The sequence below is a fragment of the Aotus nancymaae genome, unplaced genomic scaffold (assembly GCF_030222135.1).
Source record: "Aotus nancymaae isolate 86718 unplaced genomic scaffold, 86718_ANA_hifiasm-v0.15.2.pri h1tg000025l, whole genome shotgun sequence".
Taxonomy (NCBI): Eukaryota; Metazoa; Chordata; class Mammalia; order Primates; family Aotidae; genus Aotus; species Aotus nancymaae.
In genome coordinates, this window is record NW_026988438.1 from 28591105 (window position 1) to 28608392 (window position 17288).

The 17288-nt window shown below is 36.5% G+C and overlaps 1 protein-coding gene across 14 annotated transcripts in view; it reads left to right on the forward strand.

Annotated features, from left to right (window-relative positions):
* The window catches only part of PDE1C (phosphodiesterase 1C), a 613256-nt gene that overhangs the window by 374168 nt on the left and 221800 nt on the right, over positions 1 to 17288 (forward strand). The window lies entirely within an intron of this gene.

Sequence of the window (17288 nt, forward strand, 5' to 3'; positions counted from 1 at the left end):
GCAGCTGTAAAACATAATTAGATTGCAATAATGAATGGGTTTGACCAAGTGATTTCCTATTTGACTCAGGCAAAGCTTCTTATCTTTGGAGAAATTTCTCTTAAGAAATCAGCCTTCCCTTTTTGGGCTCCTCACTTTGAAGTTTTGAGAAAAGAATAGACTATCCTGACATTTAATTTTTAAGTCATTATAATACAACATTCCAGGGTGACTAGAGTATATAGTACTTGAAGTTTGGCAGGTTATACAACAAGTATTAATGCAGGAATTGATCTAAGAATCTGACCTTGTGGTATTTGATTGACATTTACAATTCACCGGGGTACTGATGTATGAAAAATTGGTTCTTTAGAATTTTTTACTAATTGAATTTCTTTATCATTAGCAGTGTTCTTAAGTTTCTTAAAATGTTTTTTCTTGTATTTTATGACATTTTTGTAAAAATAGGATCCCTCTTGACTTAAATTTCTAGCAGAAAATAAATTATAATTTATTAAAAGTTTTGATTATTCCATACATCTTTGGATATTTTTCTGATTTCTATGACAAGGTTTGGTTTAGCATTTTAAAACAACATTTTATATTATCCTATGACTTCAATTTTCATAAGTTTTAATTTTATTTCAAAAAGCTCATTTTCCTGAAAATATTTTAATATTTTCATTAGAATGGTTTTATAAAGTCACTATTCATTATTTAATGCCTTAAGTCTAGTTAATGATTATTTCCTTAGGAAAGAGTAGTACAGCTTTTGTCTTACTGTAAGTCAGCATGTGAAGTTTATTTGTTCACATGGAACATGCAGTTATAAAATATTCTGACATGTAACAGAAGACAAACTATAACATTCTGATTTCAGAAATAAGACATGCTTGTTTGATAATCTCAGCCTGTGGTTTAGGAAGACTAGGACAGATCTATCATGTAGACTTTTTCAGGTAACTGTTAAGGAAGTGTATCCACCCATTTCACTGAATATATTATGAACTTTAAAAATGTTAATGTTATAAACAATATATCAAAATTATAAATAATTATATGTTACATAATTCTAAATTACAAGTATTATAATGATAATGATAGCTATAAAAACTGAAGATTTTTTCATTGTGTAATATTACAATAATGTTTTTAATCAATTCAGTATTAGTGGAAACTGCTTTTTTCCATCTTTGCTGCCATAGCCAGCACAGTGATGAACATCTGTAAACAAATATTTCAGAATATGCTTATTTATTTTAGTAGGAGGAATGACTAGAAGGGAAATTGTTAAAGGATACCTAGATTTTTCGTTTCTGACAAATATTGCCAAATGCCTACCAAGAAGATCATACTAATTTATAGACCCATCAGCCATGTACAAAAGAAAATGTACAACCATTTTCTCCTGTGCTTCTTAGCATGGAGTTTTATTATTGTTTATGATCATAGCCAATTTAATAAATAAAATGAAATCCCAGTGAAATTTTAATTGCATTTCTGAGGCTCATCAACTCTTCTAGGCTTATTGGACATATTTTTTTCTGTGAAATGCTTTTGTTCATTTCCTTTTTTATGTTTTCTGTGAAAAGCATTTTTGTGTTTTTTATTGATTTCACTTTTTTTTTAATACTTTTAAGTTCTGGAATACATGTGCAGGACGTGCAGGTTTGTTACATAGGTATACATGTGCCGTGGTAGTTTGCTGCACCCATCAACCCGTCATCTACATTAGGTATTTCTCCTAATACTATTGCTCCCCTAGCCCTCCACCCCTTCACAGGCCTCGATGTGTGATGTTCTCCTCCCTGTGTCCACGTGTTCTCATTGTTCAAACTCCCACTTATGAGAGACAACATGAGGTGTTTGGTTTTCTGTTCCTGTCATAGTTTGCTGAGACTGATGGTTTCCAGCTTTATCCATGTCCCTGCAAATGACATGAACTCATCCTTTTTATGGCTGCATAGTATTCCATGGTGTATATGTGCCACATTTTCTTCATCCAGTCTATCATTGATGGGCATTTGGGTTGGTTCCAAGTCTTTTCTATTGTGAACAGTGCTGCAATAAACCTATGTGTGCATGTGTCTTTAAAATAGAATGATTTATAATCCTGTTTTTTTCTTGTACATTTGTTTAAGTTCCTTTTAGATTCTGGGTATTAGACTTTTGTCAGATGGATAGATTATAAAAAGCTTCTCTCATTCTATAGATTGTCTATTCACTTTGATGATAGTTTCTTTTGCTGTGCAGAAGCAGCTCTTTAGTTTAATTAGATCTCATTTGTCAATTTTGCCTTTTGTTGCTATTGCTTTTGGTGTTTCAGTCATGAAGCCTTTTCCCATGCCTATGTCCTAAATGGTATTGCCTAAGTTTTCTTCTAGGGTTTTTATGGTTTTAGGTCTTACATTTAGGTATTTAATCCATCTTGAGTTGAAGTGTAAGAAAGGGGCCCAGTGTCAGTTTTCTGCATACGACTATCCAGTTTTCCCAACACCATTTATTAAATAGGAAATCCTTCCTCCATTGGTTGTTTTTGTCAGGTTTGTCAAAGATCAGATGGTTGTAGATGTGTGGTGTTATTTCTGAGGTCTCTGTTCTGTTTCATTGGTCTATATGTCTGTTTTGATACCAGTACCATGCTGTTTTGGTTACTGTAGCCTTGTAGTATAGTTTGAAGTCAGGTAGCATGATGCCTCCAGTTTTATTGTTTATGCTTAGAATTGTCTTGGCTATGTGGGCTCGTTTTTGGTTCCATGTGAAATTTAAAGTAGTTTTTTTCTAATTCTGTGAAGAAAGTCAATAGTTGCTTGATGGGTATAACATTGAATATATGACTTACTGTGGGCAGTATGGCCATTTTCACAATATTGATTCTTCCTGTCCATGAGCATGGAACATTTTTCCATTTGTTTGTGTCCTCTCTTATTTCCTTGAGCAGTGGTTTGTAGTTCTCCTTGAAAAGGTTCACATCTCTTGTGTGTTGTATTCCTAGATATTTTATTCTCTGTGGCAATTGTGAAGGGGAGTTCACTCATGATTTGGCTCTCTGTTTGTCTATTATTGGTGTACAGGAATGCTTGTGATTTTTGCACATTTATTTTGTATCCTGAGACTTTGCTGATGTTGCCTACCAGCTTAGGGAGATTTTGGGCTGAGATGATGGGGTTTTTCTAAATATACAATCATGTCATCTGCACACAGACCAATTTGACATCCTCTCTTTCTATTTGAATATGCTTTATTTCTTTCTCTTGCCTGATTGCCCTGGCCAGAACTTCCAGTACTATGTTGAATAGGAGTGGTGAGAGAGGGCATCCTTGTCTTGTACTGGTTTTCAAAGAGAACGCTTCCAGCTTTTGCCCATTCGGTATGATACTGGCTATGGATTTGTCATAAATAGTTCTTATTATTATGAGATATGTTCCATCAATACCTAGCTTATTGAGTTTTTAGCATGAAGAGCTGTTGAATTTTATCAAAGGCCTTCTCTGCATCTATTGAGATAATCGTGTGACTTTTGTCATTGGTTTTGTTTATGTGATGGATAACATGTATTGATTTTTGTATGTTGAATGAGCCTTGCATCCCAGGGATGAAGCTGACTTGATTGTGGTGGATAAGCTTTTTGATGTGCTGCTGAATTCAATTTTCCAGTATTTTACTGAGGATTTTTGCATTGATGTTCATCAGGGATGTTGGCCTGAAATTTTCTTTTTTGTTGTGTCTCTGCCAGGTGTTGGTATCAGGATGATGCTGGCCTCATAAAATGAGTTAGGGAGGAGTCCCTCTTTTTCTATTGTTTGGAATAGTTTCAAAAGGAATGGTACCAGCTCCACTTTGTACCTGTGGAAGAATTCGCCTGTGAATCCATCTGATTCTGGTTTTTTTTTTTGGTTGGTAGTCTTTTAATTGCTATGTCAATTTCAGAACTTGTTATTGGTCTATTCAGGGATTCAACTTCTTCCTGATTTAGTCTTGGGAGGGTGTATGTGTCCAGAAATTTATCCATTTCTTCTAGATTTTCTGGTTTATTTGTGTAGAGGTGTTTATAGTATTCTCTAATGATAGTTTGTATTTCTGTGGGATCAGTGGTGATATCGTCTTTATCATTTTTTATTGTGTCTATTTGATTCTTCTCTCTTTTCATCTTTATTAGTCTGGCTACCAGTATATATATTTTGTTTATCTTTTCAAAAAAGCAGCTACTGGGTTCATTCAGATTTTGAAGGGTTTCTCGTGTGTCTATCTCCTTCAGTTCTGCTTTGATCTTAGTTATTTCTTGTCTTCTGCTAGCTTTTGAATTTGTTTGCTCTTACTTCTCTACTTCTTTTAACTGTGATGTTAGGGTGTTGATTTTAGATCTTTCCTACATCATGTTGTGGGCACTTAATGCTATAAATTTCCCTCTAAACATGGCGTTAGCTGCATCCCAGAGATTCTTGTATAGTGTGTCTTTGTTCTCATTGGTTTCAAAGAATTTATTTATTTTTGCCTTACTTTTGCTATTTACCCAGTAGTCATTCAGGAGCAGGTTGTTCAATTTCCATGTAGTTATTAATGAAATAACGCATGAAGATGAGATTAGAGAAAAAATCAAAGAAAAAGAACAAACAAAGCCTCCAAGAAATATGGAACTCTGTGTAAAGACCAAACCTACATTTGCTTGGTGTACCTGAAAATAACTTTCTAGTTTTCTTCATATGGAATTAGAGAATTTCTTTTCAATTTTTTTTTTACTAGATATATATTTTGATTGTTATATTGAGCAGAATAGTTTTTTTAAAAAAATATTTTTAGGCCAGGTGCGGTGGCTTATGCCTGTAATCCCAGCACTTTGGGAGGCCGAGACAGGTGGATCATGAGGTCAAGAGATGGAGACCATCCTGGCCAACATAGTGAAACCTCATCTCTACTAAAATATAAAAATTAACTGGGCATGGTGGCATGCGTCTGTAGTCCCAGCTACTTGGGTGGCTGAGGCAGGAGAATTGCTTGAACCTGGGAGGTGAAGGTTGCAGTGAGCCGAGATCGTGCCACTGTACTCCAGCCTGGTGCCTGGTGACAAAACGAGACTCTGTCTCAAAAAAAAGGAAAACATTTAAAAATGTTATTGGACCTTTAATTGGAAGATGTTCTTTTTTGTGTATCTGTTTTGTAATCCCTTACCATATCATATTTCTTTATATGTTCTAATGGTTTTAAAATTCATTGAACTTTTAATAATCTAAAAGTAATAAAATTTTCAACCTTTCATTCCTTCTATCTACTTTTTTGTTTTATTTCATTGACTATAAATAGTAACCTTTTCTTTTGTAAATAATGCTACTTGACTTATTCCCATCTTTAATGGGATCCTTTTAGTGTTTGTTCAGTAAATATAATCCTGGCTATTGTTTCCAAATATGTATTCTTTATTATTTTAAAAAGTCATTAAATTCCTGGTTTACTATGAAATTTTTTAAATCAGGAAGAATATTGAACTCTCTCAAATTTCTTTTTAGTACCTGTCAAAAAGATCATATATATTTTTCTCTTGTGAACTTATTTATTTGGTACATTATATTAATAGATTTTAAACTATTGAACCATCCTTGACAGTGTGAATCTTAAGAACTTGTTAAACAATGAAACTGCTGAAAAAGTTTAATTTTTAGATTTTTAAAGCTAGAAATCATGCTCTGAGACAGAAAATTCTAGAATATTCAGGATGTCAATAGGGCTTCATAGACAACAACCTTATTTTTCTGCGATTAGCTGCAATATATGAATATATATATTACTATATATGAATATATATAACACTACTGTGCTTTTTTTCTTCTTCACATAAATGTTATATGGGATATTGGATATCTAGTACATTTTTGACAACTGTTTTGTTTCCATATTTATTAATTGATAGTCATTATGTTTGTGTAGTAAATTTTAGCTTACCATTAGTATAAAAGATAAACCATCTCTAACCTAATCTTTTGGTAGGACTTTCACAACTTTCAATAAAGGATTTTATATTACAGTTAAAAAAAAAAAAAAAGGAGGTAACCAGAAATAAAAAGATAATGAATGTTACCTAGTTGTTTTTCTTGTTTTCTAGAAGGTGTAACTTTTAGAGTGGCATATTTCACATAAGAAACAATAAGCATTTGATAAGAGAATTTATTGTGTATTTGTAATTATGCAACAGACATTTAATACAAATGGGTTGATAGCATGATGAGAGAGAATATGAAATAAAATTGGAAAGATACATAATTATTATATAAGTAGAGAGTATCTGTGATAGGCTAGGGATTTTTCTTTTTCTACTTTTTAACATTTCTTTTTGTGGGTTTTTATTTTTAATTAAAGAGACATTTATCCAATGATGTTGCTCTTTTCCCAAAGGAAAAGATACTATACTTTCGTTTTTCTCGGAGTGAAGTTTCTTGGCATAACTGACATTTTGAGCCTGATAATTCTTTGCTGTGGGGCTGTCCTGTGTATTGTGGAATGTTAAGCAGCATCCCTGCATACCTGTTAGATGCTGGTAGCACCCTCCTGTTGTTAACAACTGAAATGTCTTCAGACAAAGCTAATTTCCTGTGGGGGACAAAATTGCAGCCTCCTTAAAAACCACTCCCTTACCATGAGACTGTAATGGGAAACATATTCAAGGATCAGTTTACTCTAATGAAAGCCTTTGGGCAAAATGAACTGGGCCATAGATTAATCTGCTTTTTACAAAGGCCTGCTCACACTAAGGGTTTAGATAATTTTTTTCATTACTGTACTTGCCTTTTTCCTTCTCCATCTCCCTCACGTGGAAGCCCCCTTTTTTTCTACCCTGTCTTTTATTATTTCCTTGGTCTCAGCACCTTCTCACATATGATATAAAATCTATGATGCTTTTTAAGGATATATAACACTTGTTAATAACCAGGCATTTGGGATCTCTTGGGGCTTACACTATTGGCTGCTACTTTTCACTGCAGTGTGATTTATAGGCAAGACTGAGTTGTATAAATGGGACAGTCCATGCTTTTGGTAGGGATAAGAACTAAAAGCAACACTCTGCTAAGGACACTGACAGGACACCAGGCCGTATGAATTATGGAGAGCTTCAGAGTTGCCAGACAGAGGCAAGGAGGGGAGAAAGTCACTTCTTTACTCTTTTATATGAGAAATATAAATACCTTCTTCCAGTTGAAATCTAGTTGCAATGGAGAAAGCCACTCTAGTGAAAGATGGTCCTCTTATCTCAAGCCCTTTATTTTCTGACCTTTCCAAAATTTCCATTGAAAATCCAAGGATTACAAAAATGAGACAAAAAACATTTACGCAAATAATAGTTCCATTGCCTTCCAAACAGTCTTAGCAGGTTTCCGTGATTACCTGGAGAGGTAGCCATGCTCACATTCTGCTGGAGAAAAAGAGAAGGTTGCTATCAATATTTAGATGCTTATCAATAAGCATCAAAAAATTTAGAAATATTTCTCCCTTTTAATCCTGATATTGGACTTCTAAATTTTGTCCTAATCAAAGAAAAGCCAAAATAACAGAAATGTACAAAAATGTAGTTACAAAAATTTCATTTTAATACACTTTATGACAGCAAAAATAAGAAATAACCCAAATGTCCTACATTAGTGGATTTTATAAATTATGATATATTTAGAGTCAAACTATGGTGTTATTAAAATTATATTAGAGAAAAATTCTTAATAACAAGGGAATATGTTTATAATATATTAAATGTTAAAGCATACTACCAAGTAAATTTCATAGAGAAGTTTAAAGTCTGTCTATGCATACATGATACAATATTACAATTATATAAACATATTTTATGTTAATAGTTGTAATCCTCAGGTGGTACAATTTTATGTGATTTTATTTTCTAATAGGCATTTTATAAATTTCCTACAATGACCATAGATTCCTTTAAAAATACAAATAAAGCAAAAGTTTTTAAAATTTAAGAAAATTTGTGGGAGACTATGAAAGGAATTTCTAATGATAAGTATTTGTGAAATACTTATTATCATTTGGATTCTTTTCTTTTAAAAAAATGAATTAAAACTTTATTTGTACCTCACATTTTAAAGTATAGTAAAGAAAAAAAAGCACACAAAGAAACCAAACACTTCTGTTTCTTAGAAAATATTAGGAAAAGTATGAAATAAAACCTGAGAGAAAATATACACCAACACTGTAATTGAGAATGCTCTGTGGTGAATAAACAAATTATTGTTGGTTTTCTGACTAGTAGAAAGGAAAGAAATATATAAAATACCCATTTGTTTATTTGTAGTCTTGAGCAGAAGTTCTTCTAACCAAAAGCATGTGAATATAGAAGAATTAATAGGGATTGGAGATTCTATGCTTTATTCAAGAACAATAATCTACATACGTAACGGGACTCTTGAGATTTGGCAGCCATAATGATGCACTCATTTGTCCTTAACATGGTGTTAACTGGTCATCAGAGAGTATTCAGAGAGAGAGAAAAAACAATATTATATTAGAGAAAAGTAGTATTCAGAGACAAAAGAGAAAGATGTTTAAAAATATTCTCTCTTCATGGTGAGGTAAAAGTGAAGTACATCAAATTATCTCAGCCTGTTTAACTAATGAGCTTGTAGGTTCATAATGTAATAATGCCACAGAACTGGAATGAAAGAAAACCAAAAAAGTGATTGAAATGTTCACAAAATAGAACTGGTTTCAAAGATAGCTATATGCCATGGTTTGCTATTTTACGTCCATGAATGTATACTCTTACATGTTTTCTGCCCATTACCTTTGTATCTTAATTGGGTAATAGGACACTTTCCTTGCAAAAAATAAAAATAAAAAAACTGTCTCATTTCAAATTTACAATCATCATTTCATGTCAAGTTCATTGAATCCATGACTTTGCTGACTCCACCTGCATATCCAGGGAAGTAGAGCCCTGAGGCAGCACTCCAGAGCAGCACTCCCCAAATCTCATGCAATAACACCCTCTAATCCTGGGGGATAAAACAAAAATACAAGACTGTGTGAAATCTATAAGGGAAATGATGTACACAGTTGCCTCATTGTGGAGAGTCTAAGTGCGCATCAATGTAAAAAGCTCTGAGCAGGTGAAGACCAAACAAACTTTGCTTAACTTAGTTGAACCTGGATTTCTTAAACATTTGTGCAACAGAAATCTCTTCTCTAGCAATGCATGTTAACATCCCGTGGGCCAGATGTCCTATGGTATACAGTTTAGAAAGCACTGGTCAAGGTAATTCAAACCATAACAAGGTAATTCAAACCATAACCATAATTAAAACCATGACAATGTAGCTTAATTATTCTATTATTTGGCTGAAAGTGTTGTCCCACCCTACAAGGTCAGAATTACCAGCAATTGTTATGCCATTCCACACTCTAGTCTAAAGTCAGACCTGGGTTTTTTGTACTTTAAAAAATATCCCCAGGAAATTAGAGTGCGATGTTGGCTTTGGGAATCATTGCACTGCATTTAGAACAATGCCAATATTATCTCCAGTATCTTAACTTCTTTAAGATGTCTTATTTCGCCTGGCATGGTGGCTCACCCAGCACTTTGGGAGGCCGAGGTGGACAGATCACAAGATCAAGAGATCAAGACCATCCTGGCTAACATGGTAAAACCCTGCCTCTACTAAAAATACAAAAAATTAGCTGGGCATGTTGGTGGGTGCATGTAGTCTCAGCTACTTGGAAGGCTGAGGCAGGAGAATTGCTTGAACCAGGGAAGCAGAGGTTGCAGTGAGCCTAGATTGTGCCACTGCACTCCAGTCTGGGTGACAGAGCAAGACTCTGTCAAAAAAACAAACAAACAAAAAGATGTCTACTTTTTTCCCATTCTTATCTCTTTATCACTGCCTGTTGACTGGCTGCTATGGAGGTGAATACACCTCAAGAATGCTTTAAAAAAGCTTTTTGGGGAGTATATTCAACAAGGCTAGCTCTCAGTCTTTTTTTTTTTATTGTCAGTTTTTATTATTTTTTATTTTTATTTTTTATTGCATTTTAGGTTTTGGGGTACATGTGAAGAATGTGCAAGATTGTTGCATAGGTATACACATGGCAGTGTGATTTGCTGCCTTCCTCCCCATCACCTGTATCTGGCATTTCTCCCCATGCTCTCTCTCTCCAACTCCCCACCCCCCACTGTCCCTACCCTATTTCCCCCTGACAGACCCCAGAGTGTGATACTCCCCTCCCTGTGTCCATGTGTTCTCATTGTTCAACACCCGCCTATGAGTGAGAACATGCGGTGTTTAATTTTCTGTTCATGTGTCAATTTGCTGAGAACGATGGTTTCCAGGTTCATCCATGTCCCTACAAAGGACACGAACTCATCATTTTTGATGGCTGCATAATATTCCATGGTATATATGTGCCACATTTTCCCTGTCCAGTCTATCATCAATGAGCATTTGGGTTGGTTCCAGGTCTTTGCTATTAGAAACTGTGCTGCAATGAACATTTGTGTGCACGTGTCCTTATAGTAGAACGATTTATAATCCTTTGGATACATAGCCAATGGTGGGATTGCTGGGTCAAATGGAATTTCTCTTTCTAGGTCCTTGAGGAATCACCACACTGTCTTCCACAATGGTTGAACTAATTTACACTCCCACCAACGGTGTAAAAGTGTTCCTATTTCTCCACATCTTCTCCAGCATTTGTTGTCTCCAGATTTTTTAATGATCACCATTCTAACTGGCATGAGATGGTATCTCAATGTGCTCTCAGTCTTAAGCAACAGTGGTGGGAATAAATCCTTACCAAGTAGATCAAAAGAGCTAGTAGGAGCGAACAGAGAAGCCTGAGAATAGGAATCTTTCTTTCTGGTAATAAATTCATGTGATTTGGTGATCTCCTGTCCCATGTCTTCCTAACTTCTGTGCATTTTCTGCACAGGTCTTGTTTCTACCGTCATATTCCTCCCTCTGGTCCTGGAGCAGACACCCTTCACCCTTCCATCAGGGACCTCCAAACTACAACAGTTGTGCCCATCTCTGCTTCCAGTGTGCCCTGCCTGCCGCTAAGGCATTGCTGAGTGCTGTACATATAGCGGGGCCAGATTCATTCAGATGTGCAGAGAAACTGAGGCTTCTTAACTTCCTATGTATGATCTGACCGTCTTCATGAGCTCACCCATGTCTGTGTGTGTCTGTGTGAGTATGTATGTAAGAGACACTGTATTAGTCTGTTCTCATGCTGCTAATAAAGATACAGCTGACACTGGGTAATTTATAAAGAAAAAGTGGTTTAATGGATTCACAGTTCCACATGGCTGGGGAGGCCACACAATCATGGCAGAAGGCAAAAGAGGAGCAAAGACATGTCTTAAATGGCAGCAGGGGAACTGCTCTTCATAAAACCATGAGATTTCATGAGACTTACTCACTCTCATGAGTGCTGCATGGGAAAACCTGCTCCTTGATTCAGTTACCTCCTACTGGGTCCCTCTCACAACATGTGGGGTTTATGGAAGCTACAGTTCAAGATGAGATTGAGTGGGGACACTGCCAAACCATATCAGAGAGACAGAGCAAGAGAGAAAGAAGAGAGAGAAATTAATTATAATCCAATTCATTGAATCACCCAATCTAGCAGTTTAAACATTCTTTTTAGGTAACTCACTTAAAAAAAGTAAATGCTTAGACTTTGAGATTTCTTTATTCCACTTGCTGTTTGTTACTCTCCAAGACAGCAGGGTCCTTGTATTATCCTCTGGTTTCTCTTGACTCCTGTTTGGTCCCTGGTTTGGAAGGATGACCCTCTGTCACTCATCTATGACAGTGCCCCTAATAATCCCCCCAGTCAGCACTGTCAGCTGCTGCCTGTCCCTCTGATATCTTCTTCCTTCCTGTCTAGGAGCTGAGGAAGATGCAAGGGATCTAACTATGACCTCCCTCTATCTCAGATATAGATGTACACACAAATTACCACCGTGAACAGTGAGGGATTGTTTACTTGGGGCGAGTGGAGTGCTTTGTCCTGATTGATTCATCAGTGTTTGCTGCTATTACTGCTAATTCCTCTGCAAATCAACTCTCCTTGTAAATTGTGATAGAAAATAGCTAACAGGGAAGAAGTTTTGTTTCTTAATCTGATGTAACTGTCTTGGGTTTGTGTAAGGGTGTCCTGGGAGTCACCTTGGAGGTCATCTTTTTACTGAGTTCAAGAAAAGGAAATGGGGTTAAATTCCCCAGCTCTCTGTTCTCCCCTTGCCCTATTTAACAATCAGGACTTTGACCTAGAGCCCTGATCTATGTCATAGACACCACTTTCCTGAGATTCCTCTTTCCACTGCTCCCTGGGGGCTTATCATGATGGGAATGGCTGTTGGCAGGGGAAGATAGGGGAAATATAAACACAAAATACTCTTCTTTGTCACATATCAATGCATTCAAGTGGTAGCAATCTCTGCTCTAGGAGGAACTAGGGTTTTAGGTGACGGAGGTCAAAATGGTAGGTCACCCAGGCACAGGCTTTAGCTTTTCACCTCCTATGCCAATGGCATCTCTTTTCTGGGAAATATATGAATGTATAGACTGAGAGAAAAAGAGAAAGAAGGAATCTGCACCTGGTCCACAACAAGTAATAGCGAATAGCCCAGAGCCAAAAGTCACACACAGATGTGGCTTGGTCCATATGGTTCATGGAGCCATATGTGTGATTATGAATTTTAAAGATCAGCCTCAGTTCCAGCAAAGATGCTCATTTTGTTCTCATTTACACCAGGGCTGGACCAAGTTCCGCCATTTTTCAGACTTCATGGGAAGACCCATAATCAGGCGTCACACCTGCTCGAGCTTGCCTTTGGCTCTGCCAGGCTGTGGACAGTGCAGGTGCCCCTCTGCTGTGATCCCAGGGCATGGAGCATCACCTGGTATGGAGAAAAGAAGACAACCTCTCAAAAAACACTCAATCTGTAGCGTAACTGTGAACACCACCTCTGGAGTTTTAAAAATTCTCGTGTACACTTTGAGAGATCCAATAGCAAACATTGAACATTTTGTGATTCCCTTGGTGTCTCTTTTTACTTTAAGAGAGATCATTTAAAGGAATTGTTTCTTCCTCTTCCCAGTACCCAAGCCAGAGTCTAAAGCTCAATAAAGCTCATTGGAAAAAAATTCTTCTTTTTACATGCAATGATAGAATACATTATGACACCACATAGGTTCAAATATAATTTAAAACAAATCTTGCATAGTATGTGCCCAGATTTAGGAGGTTTTAAATCTTCCTAAATGAGGAAGTCCTAGTACAGTGGAGGCTCAAGCTGTTCTTGAGGGACAAACTTCCAAGCACTAGATAATACTTTTAAAATGAACAAATTACCACTGTGAACACTGAGGGATTGTTTACTTGGGGCAAGTGGAGTGCTTTGTCCAGATTGATTTATCAGTGTTTGCTCCTATTACTGCTAATTCCTCTGTAAATCAGCTCTCCTTGTAAATTGTGATAGAAAATAGCTAACAAGGGAGGAGTTTTGTTTCTAAACAGCTATGGGAGTTGGTCTTATATTAGCATTTACCTTGTGTAGCTACCTGAGTAATATCAAACTCATGTTTCTAACCACAGAGAAAGGCAGAGCTATTTTAATAGAAGTAAAAGTGAAAGGAGTCCCACTCTTCATCTACAGAGAAAGGGAGGTGTTACTGGCCAGTGAGATGGGACTGTATAATTAAGTCTTCCCAACTCTTCTTTTCTTTTTCTATTAAAATATAGCACAGAATGAAAAAGCTTTAGGCTTTTGACAATTCAGTTATTAGAATACACTGGAACAGACCACAAATGAAAATGCACTGCTGATTCAGAGCCCTTCCTTCAACCCACCCCAAAGCTATTACAAAATGATTTATGGTTGGAAGAAAATTGAATGGTAATTACATTGAATACAAACTTGAAATATTAATAATATGCAAATTGTTTTCCTGTTGATTGGAAATGACTATACAACAAAACATCATCTCCATGACCTGTTTTTTCACACCCCAACTAACCTACCCTCACTCCCTCACTCCATCAGCCTCATACCCAGCTCTAGATTTCATTATTTTCATCTTTTTATGGAATCAACTCTTATTTATTTTTTGAATTTATTTTTATTATAAGTTGACTAATAATAATTATATGTACAGGGTACAATGTGATGTTTCAGTACATATATACATTGTGGAGTGATTAAATCAGTCTAATTAACATATCAATCAGCTCACATACTTATTTTTTATGGTGAGAACATTTAAAATCTCTTTTAGCAATTTTGAAATACATAATATGTTATTCTTTACTATAGTCACTGTGCTGTATGACAGATCACCAGAACTTATTCCTTCTATCTAACTGGAACTTTGTACCCTTTGATTAACATCTCTCCTTTCCCTGTTCACTGCCTAGAGGACATTATGCTAAGTGAAATAAGCCAGACACAGAAAGACAAATACCACATGTTCTCCTATTCAGGATCTAAAAACAAATCGAACTTTAAGAAGTAGAAGATACAATGGTGATTACTAGAAGTTGGGTGTGTGTGTGTGTGTGTGTGTGTGTGTGTGTGTGTGTGTATGAATTTCATTCTTTACAAACTCTTCATGGCCAGCCTGCCATAGTGAAACCACCCTCAAATTGGAACAAACTTCTGAGAATGAACTGAAAGAGGAGAGGGAAGATGCAAATCGTGCTTCATACCTTAGAGTCCCAGAGGATCACTGCCAGTAGAGGTGTAACTAGTGAGCCTTTAGTAAAGTCACTGGGATTCTTTTTCTCTCCCCTTTTTAATGTGGTGACCACTTGCTAGCATCTGAGTTTCTTTAGTTGATCCTGAGAACCTCCATTTGTCTTTCCCAGGGTTTCCTCAAGGCTTGAGTCCTGTTCTCACCAGCTCCAAAAATCACTGGTTATAGCCCTTACTGGATCCTCTCCACAGTCATCAGACGCAGTTAGTAGCTCACAGGTGAACATTTATTCCTAACTCTTACTGCTGCTCAGGCAAAGCCTAGGGATCTAGAGGACACTAAGTAGACCACTACTTGAGAACAGAGAGACACTTAGAAAACTAGCTAGGGAAAGGACAACTGTGTCCAGTCTTTTATCATCAATATTCCATTGAGCTGGATAACTATGTCTCACTTTTTATTTTTTTTATTTTTTAATTTTAATTTTAATTTTTCATAAGTTATTGGGATACAGGTAGTATTTGGTTACATGAGTAAGTTTAATTTTTAGATAATTGTGGAGTCTCATTATTGTAAGAAATACTACAGAGGAATTTCTATGTATCCTTTACCCATTTTATTCCAATGGAAACATCTTGAAAATCCACAGTATAATTTCACAACCAAGATACTGGCATTAGCATAATCTACCAACCTTTTTCAGATCCCTCCAATTTTATTGTACGTGTGTGTGTGTGTGTGTGTGTGTGTGGGAGCGCATGTGCATGTGCGTGCATGCATTTGGTTCTGTGGAACTTAATTGCATGTGTAGATTTGTACAACAACTACCACAGTCAAGGTACAGAATAGTTCACCACTAGGCTCCTCGTGTTGCCCTTCTTATATGTATCTTCCTCTTCCTCTCCCTTCTCTCCAACCCCTGTAAACCACTAAACTTGTCTTCCATTTTAAGAATGTTATTAAATGGGATGGTATAATACATAACCTTTTGAGATTGGCTTTTTGCACTCAACGTAATTCCCATGGAACTCTCTCATTTTTGTCAAAATGCTTGGAAGATTATCTCATAATTAGAATGATTATGTTTCTTAGTTTAATAGCATTTTAAAGTTAGAGAGTGTCTTTAGTATACAGCATTCCATTTGACTGTTTCAAAGGAGTAGAAAGTAAAGGTTTAAAGGAAAAAACAAGTATTGGTGATAGGATTACATTTTCTAGGTGTGGCAGAGATTGGCTGGCTCTCCACCAAAACCACCACCTCTTCCTCTTGAGAACAGGACTATGTTTTCCAGCTTCTCTCTTGAAAAGATGTGGTTATGTGACTATGGCTTCTGGACAATTGGAAGTGACTGGGGCAATCAGTTCCAGTTCCAGTCTGCTTCATAAAAACCTCCCACGCTTGTCCTTTTGCATCCTTTTTCCTTCTGTGACAGTCTTGGAAACCCATGATGCACTTAGAGGAGCCACAAGGTGGGACAAACAGCCCCTATTTAGCTCTCCAGTATTTCTTGACCTTTACAGTTCTAAGTCACAGTAGGTGTGGGAGCAGCTACTGTGTGTCTGGAGGAAGTGGAGCAGAGGGAAACAATTGCCGACTCCTAACAGTTCCTTTCCCATCATTTCCTCCCCAACCTGGTAGGGCTGCCTCATGTCCCAGACCAAGAAGATGTTCTGTCTTCACACACATTCAAAGCAGCAGTCTCGGGTCACCGTAGAGATTTCTCACAGTTTTCTTTAAGGTTTCTTTTTTCCTATAATTTTTCTTGAATTAATCTTAAGAAAGGGAGCTGTACTAATTCAGCATCTTGTTAGCCATTATTTGAAGGTTTTTAATCTATAAATTAATTTTATTTATTTCTGTTATAAAAGAAAAGCAGAAATGAGAAAAACATAACTTTGGGTTTATCTTACTAAAACATATGTTTGTACTATGGTATTATTCCTGTGATTTTGCTGGCTGAGGGAGCTTTAGCTCCTCTGGATAATCATACCAACATGATGCAATTGAGGTTGAAATAGGAACTAAATTCAGGGAAGGAAAGCGAAGGAGCCACGGGGCTGGGTTGACTATGAAGACATGGAGAGATGCATCTTGACGTGTCTAGGCATGGGTTGCAACCTTCTGAAATCTTCCTGCAAACTTGCTTCTCATTTCCGCTCAGCTTCCTTTTCTCATTAGTGTCATTCAAAGATGTTTTTAGTTCTTCTCATTTCTCTGGTCTATTAAGACAGATGTTGAAGTGGCATGTTTATCAACAGGGAAAAGTGACAGTGATTCTTTCCACATGAATAGCTGCAAATGAAAACTGGCTTCTGGAACTTACCTCTTGGTAGTCTGGTAGGATCTTAACTCCTTCCCTCTCCCTAGTCCCCAGCATGGCCTGAGGTGGATGCTGAATGATGCTCTGGGTTGTCTTTTTTATTCTTTTTAATTTCTCCACCCAGAAGAACAAGTGGTTTTCATATTAACATCCTTTCCCAATAAGCTCTGCTCATCTACAGTCAAACTTTAGAGAGAGAATGTTTACCTTCACTAAATATTTTCTTAGCATAATTTGGAATCTTACTCTAAAAAAAAAATCCACTATGGCCTTTTAACAAAATGTGTGAGTTGAT